Source organism: Triticum urartu, chromosome 4A, assembly GCF_056163025.1.
Source record: "Triticum urartu cultivar PI428250 chromosome 4A, HENAU_Tu73, whole genome shotgun sequence".
Classification (NCBI taxonomy): domain Eukaryota; kingdom Viridiplantae; phylum Streptophyta; class Magnoliopsida; order Poales; family Poaceae; genus Triticum; species Triticum urartu.
Window position 1 is genome coordinate 498,571,274 of NC_141876.1, and position 6,758 is coordinate 498,578,031.

Sequence of the window (6,758 nt, forward strand, 5' to 3'; positions counted from 1 at the left end):
ACCCCGAAAATAAAAGTTCTCCAAATGCCCTGAAATTTAAATATGATATTTTCTCGAACATTTGAGAATATTTGGCACCGAGAACACAGCACGGGGTCATCCACCTAGCCACGAGGGTGGAGGGCGTGCCCTACCCCCTGGGCGCGCCCCCTGCCTCGTGGGCCCACGGTGGCCCCCCTCCACTTATTCCTGCACCCACACACTTCTTCTTCCTCCCACAAACACGAATATCCAGCTCAAGCACGAGGTCTAGCTCCTTTTGCTACCATTTTCAATCTCCTTGCTCAAAGCACCTCTCACAAAACTGCTTGGGGAGATTGTTCCTTGGTATGTGACTCCTCCATTGGTACAATTAGTTTTTGTTCTAGTGCTTTATTCATTGCAAATTTTTGCTGCTTAGGTGACCCTATTCTTGAGCTTGCATGTCAAATTCATATGGTCAAAAGTAGTTTTGATGCATGATATAGGCTCTAGGCACTTGTAGGAGTAGTTGCTATCAATTTTATTGAGTTTGGTTCACTTTTATTTTGAAGTTACTAAAAATTTCAGAATTTTTCAGAAAATAATGAAGAGATTTTTTAGGGGCTCATCGAGCCGAAGCTCGAAGGAAAAGCAAAATGAAGAAGCAAAGAAGCCCAAATATAATCTGCCCCGCACCGCTGAGGTTCAGCCGTGTGAATGGCCTTCTGATGATTTCTTGAGAGCAGTCGGAATTTATGATGATTTTTATGAATTGACTGAGAATGCAGGCCTCACCGCCTTCCTCCACGACCAACGCGACCAGTATCTCTTACTCACCAATATCTTTGTGCAAAACTTTCATTTCCATTCTAGGAGCTCACCACCTACGGTGGAGTTTTATTTATATGATGAGCATAAGGAGATGTCACTTTATGATTTTTGTTGGGTTTGTTTGGTCCCTTTCGAGGGCACGACAGAGGAACCACATCGCGGCGATGTGGATGGGTTTATTGATACCATCACTGTAGGGGAAACGAGGAAGGTTTTCGATGCACGAATCACTAGCATACATTTTCCTGTTTTACGCTACTTTGCAATATTTGCTAGTCGTTGCTTAATTGGTCGCGGAAACTGTGGGAATCTTAGTGTTCCTGATATTATTATTTTGTTCCACAGTTTATTCAGTGATAACTCTGTTAGTATGGGCAGTATTATTGCTAAACGGTTAAGTCTGAACCGTACAAAGGGCCCCATCTTTGGAGGCATCTATGCTTCACGCCTGGCTGCACATTTTAACATACCTATTATGCATTATGAGAAGGAAGAAAAATTGCTGCCTCGTGTTTATTTAGATTATAAGAGTATGGTGGCACACGATTTTATTGTTAAGAATAGGGAAGGGGAGCTTAAATACAAATTGTTCTTTCATAAATATCATCCTGAGACTATTACCCTGCCTACTCCTTCCTTGTTTGATTTATCTTCAGGCTAGTACCTTGTTCCGTTAGAGGCTATTCACGCCTATTGGAACCCTACATCAGCCACAGAGCCAGAGTCAGAACCACAAGTTGATCCTCCACGACAGTCTAATTACCATTGGGATCTGGAGATGATTGCCAACCAGTGGTAATCAGAGTCTTCTTCATCGCAGTACGACCCCAACTATTACTATGGATATCCGCCAGGCCAACCGTGGCCATAGACCAACTTAGGCCAAAAGCCTAAGCTTGGGGGGGGGGTACGTATTTCTCACCGACATTACATTCATGTTCACACACTCATTGCTAGATGTCGACGTTCATACTTTTTCATTGTATCATCCATGCTAGTTTATTTTCCTTTTTATGCTTTATTCTTGTGTGTTTAATAAACGTTAAGAAAAACAGAAAAATTTAGTTGTAGCTTTTAATTAGTTTACTTTCCATGCTTGTAATAGTAATTAAAAAGAAAACTCAAAAAGATTTCCTGTTCTTCTTTTGCTTGTTGGGAGCTTTCCCGTGTAAATAGTTTTATTTCTTTTCTTTGGGGGTCGATAGGAGAAGACCATAATTAAATTGTTGAAGTGGCTCTTATATGCATTATTGTTGATGTGACAAAAGAGCCCATATTGCCTTGTCTTCTCCTGTTTACTGAATGCTTGCAGATTCCAGCTTAGTCCAATGCACGTGCACTATTATTATTATCCACATCATTCGGTCGTGCAAGTGAAAGGCAATTATGACGATATATGATGGACTGATTGAGATGAGAAAATCTGGTATGAACTCGACCTCTCTTGTTTTTGTAAATATGATTAGTTCATCGTTCCTGATTTAGCCTATTATGAATAAATATGTTTGCAATGACAACTAGAGATCATAGTTTCTTGTGCCATGCTTGATTAGCTAGGAGCTTATAATGGTTTACCTTGCGTTCCAACATGCTATTAAAATGGTTGTGATGTGGTATGATAGGGTGGTATCCTCCTCTGAATGATCTAGGTGACTTGACTTGGCACATGTTCACGCATGTAGTTGAAACAAAATCAACATAGCCTTCACGATATTTATGTTCATGGTGGATTATATCCTACTCATGCTTGCATTCAGTGTTGATTAATTTTAATGCATGTTCATGACTGTTGTCGCTCTCTAGTTGGTCGCTTCCTAGTCTTTTGCTAGCCTTCACCTGTACTAAGCGGGAATACTGCTTGTGCATCCAACTCCATAAACCCCAAAGTTGTTCCATACGAGTCCACCATACCTACCTATATATGATATATACCTGCCGTTCCAAGTAAATTGGTATGTGCCAAACTCTAAACCTTCAAATAAATATCATGTTTTGTATGCTCGAATAGCTCATGTATCAACTAGGGATGTCCGTATCTTCCATGTTAGGCGGGTTATTCTCAAGAGGAGTGGACTCCGCTCCTCACTCACAAGAAAATGGCTGGTCACCGGGATGCCCAGTCCCATGCTTTATGCAAACTAAATCAAAATAATTGCAAACAAATCTCCCCCTGGGACTCTTGTTAGTTGGAGGCACTCGTTGTTTCGAGCAAGCCATGGATTGATGCTTGTTGGTGGAGGGGGAGTATAAACTTTACCATTATGTTTGGGAACCGCCTATAATGTGTGTAGCATGAAAGATATCACCATCTCTTGGCTGTTATGTTGACAATGAAAGTATATCGCTCAAAATATTATTCACCTCTATTTCAAAACCAAGCTCTGGCACCTCTACAAATCCCTGCTTCCCTCTGCGAAGGGCCTATCTATTTACTTTCATGTTGAGTCATCATCCTCTTATTAAAAAGCACCAGTTGGAGAGCACCGCTGTCATTTGCATTCATTACTGTTAGTTTACATTGAGTATGAATTGAGTGGATCTCTTTTACCATGAATTACAATGTCTAGTCAGTCCTTGATCTTTAAAGGTGCTCTGCATTTATGTTTTGCGGTCTCAGAAAGGGCTAGCGAGATACCATCTTGTTATATCATATAATGATTGTTTTGAGAAAGTGTTGTCATCCGAGATTTATTATTATTTCTCGCTAGTTTATTATGCCATTGATTTGAGTAAACATGAGACCTATGCGTTATTGTGAATATGGTTAGTTTATAATCTTTGCTGAAAACTTGAATGCTGGCTTTACATATTTACAACAACAAGAGCAAACAGAGTTTGTAAAAGTTTTTCTTTATCACTTTCAGTTTATCAACTGAATTGCTTGAGGACAAGCAAAGGTTTAAGCTTGGGGGAGTTGATACGTCTCCGTCGTATCTACTTTTCCAAACACTTTTGCCCTTGTTTTGGACTCTAACTTGCATGATTTGAATGGAACTAACCAGGACTGACGCTGTTTTCAACAGAATTGCCATGGTGTTATTTATGTGTAGAAACAAAAGTTCTCGGAATGACCGGAAACTTCACGGAACATCTTTTCAAAAATAATAAAAAATCCTTGCAAAAGATGAAGACCAGGGGGCCCACACCCTAGCCACGAGGGTGGGGGCGCGCCTGCCCCCCTACCTCGTGGGCCCCCTGGAGCTCCTCCGACCTCAACTCCAACTCTACATATTTGGTTTCGGAGAGACAAAAATCAGGGAGAAAGATTCATCGCATTTTACGATACGGAGCCGCCGCCAAGCCCTAAAACCTCTCGGGAGGGCAGATCTGGAGTCCGTTCGGGGCTCCGGAGAGGGGAATCCATCGCCATCGTCATCATCAACCATCCTCCATCACCAATTTCATGATGCTCACCGCCGTGCATGCGTAATTCCATCGTAGGCTTGCTGGACGGTGATGGGTTGGATGAGATTTATCATGTAATCGAGTTAGTTTTGTTAGGGTTTGATCCCTAGTATCCACTATGTTCTGAGATTGATGTTGCTATGACTTTGCTATGCTTAATGCTTGTCACTAGGGCCCGAGTGCCATGATTTCAGATCTGAACCTATTATGTTTTCATCAATATATGAGAGTTCTTGATCCTATCTTGCAAGTCTATAGTCACCTACTATGTGTTATGATCCGTTAACCCTAAAGTGACAATAATCAGGATACTTACCAGTGATGACCGTAGTTTGAGGAGTTCATGTATTCACTATGTGTTAATGCTTTGGTCCGGTACTCTATTAAAAGGAGGCCTTAATATCCCTTAGTTTCCGCTAGGACCCCGCTGCCACGGGAGGGTAGGACAAAAGATGTCATGCAAGTTCTTTTCCATAAGCACGTATGACTATATTCGTAATACATGCCTACATTACATTGATGAATTGGAGCTAGTTCTATGTCACCCTAGGTTATGACTGTTACATGATGAACCGCATCCGGCATAATTCTCTATAACTGATCCATTGCCTACGAGCTTTCCGTATATTGTTCTTCGCTTATTTACTTTTCCGTTGCTATTGCTATCATCACTACAAAATACCAAAACATTGCTTTTGCTATCATTACCTTTTGCTACCGTTACCACTACTATCATATTACTTTGCTACTAAACGCTTTGCTGCAGATACTAAGTTTCCAGGTGTGGTTGAATTGACAACTCAGCTGCTAATACTTGAGAATATTCTTTGGCTCCCCTTGTGTCGAATCAATAAATTCGGGTTGAATACTCTACCCTCGAAAACTGTTGCGATCCCCTATACTTGTGGGTTATCAGAAAGCGAGGATACTCCAGTGGCTATCATGCTAGTTTCATTGAAGTAAGACTCGAGCTTCGAAAGCTGACGTTTTTTATACTCTGTTATCATACACATACATCATCATATATTGCATCATACATTGCATCATCATTGCATCATCATAGCATGCATCATATGTGCATGGATATACTGGTTTATATGGAAGGAATCGGTTTTCAAGCCGGGTTATATTATTCAAATCTTTAATAGCCAACATGGCTGGATTTTTTTATGGTTATCAATAACCAGTATTATGATTGAGGTTTTCAAAGCCGCTCCAGAGTAATGGATATTCTTTCTTCATTCAAGAATACCAGCTCACAACAGAGAGCAAGGTTCAATATTGATATGCAAGAATTTCAGTAATATTATTTGGACAATGGATATGAATTATAATGAAAGGAATAGTCCCGAGTCGCTGCAGGCTTACGACCCAGCACTTGGGGGCTACATTATTCAAATCATGATTATACCAAATATGGAAGTCCCATGTCGATGCAAGCATGCACCATGACACTTGGGGGCTAATGCAAGGTCATTTTTTACTTGTCTTATTGAAGACCCGACTCATTACATCGTAATGAGCCGGCCCTTGGGGGCTCCTAATTGCTCCTGTCAAAATTTCAAAGTACACAAGCTTTAATCCATTATATTGAAGGGTCCATTGCTCAGTTGGTAGAGCACAAGACTCTTAACCTTGTGGTCGTGGGTTCAAGCCCCACGATGGGGTCTACATCATATGATGTTATTTTCAATGATCATATCCGCAAAGTCTCTGCTCATTATTGCATAATGACCCAACCCTTGGGGGCTACACTGATTGCAATTTTTATGAGCATAAGGCAATTACAAGTCTCAGGTTGCTGCAAAGCATGACAACCCGGCACTTGGGGGCTACATATGTGGAATATCCAATTTTGATTAGTGATTGAGATGAACAACCTGGATTTCTTTAAGGTTGCAACATTTCAATTGAAGCAAGTCTTAAGCTGTTACTATGCTCCCTTCTTAAGACTTGGGGGCTACAAGTGATATGCATATAAGGGAGGTATGCTTTCAAGCTTGATGTTAGCAACAATTATGACCCGGTGCCATCAATATTTACAAACTGGCAATTTTGGCAATGATAAACCGGCAAGTTCTACATCTTCAAGCCGACTGAAAATCAGATGAGTATTTCAAGACCAATATTTTTTTGGTGAAGCATTGGGAGCTGAATCAAATGAATTATTCTTCACAATATTTTTCTGTGAGAGACCAATGTCAGCAAATTGATTATGAGGCTGGCCTATTGACCAAGACTTTTCAGAAGGAGGAAATAACAAGGACTTAAGGATGATCAGGATTAGTTTAACATGGATAAATCCAAATTACACTGGGGGCTAATGTCGGGGATATACCCCGCGGTGTAACCCGGTCGGATGTATGACCCGGCCGGACTTGGCGACTCACTAGTGACCTGTCCTGACCCAGCGACTGACTAGTAACCCGCGCAGAGTTGGCGGTTCATTGGTGACCCGGTAGACGGGTCAGAGGAGCGACAAGACCTGGTGGCCCAGAAGGCGGCTCATGGAAGGCCGACTCATGTTATGGTGGGCCGGTTTAAGGCATAAGGAATATTCT

General features: G+C 41.4%; 1 non-coding gene across 1 annotated transcript; it reads left to right on the top strand.

Annotated features, from left to right (window-relative positions):
• Positions 1 to 5,792: 5,792 nt before the first annotated feature.
• Positions 5,793 to 5,867, top strand: TRNAK-CUU (transfer RNA lysine (anticodon CUU)). Its single transcript has one exon. It is a non-coding gene; the product is annotated as a tRNA-Lys (tRNA).
• The last annotated feature ends 891 nt before the right edge of the window (positions 5,868 to 6,758 follow it).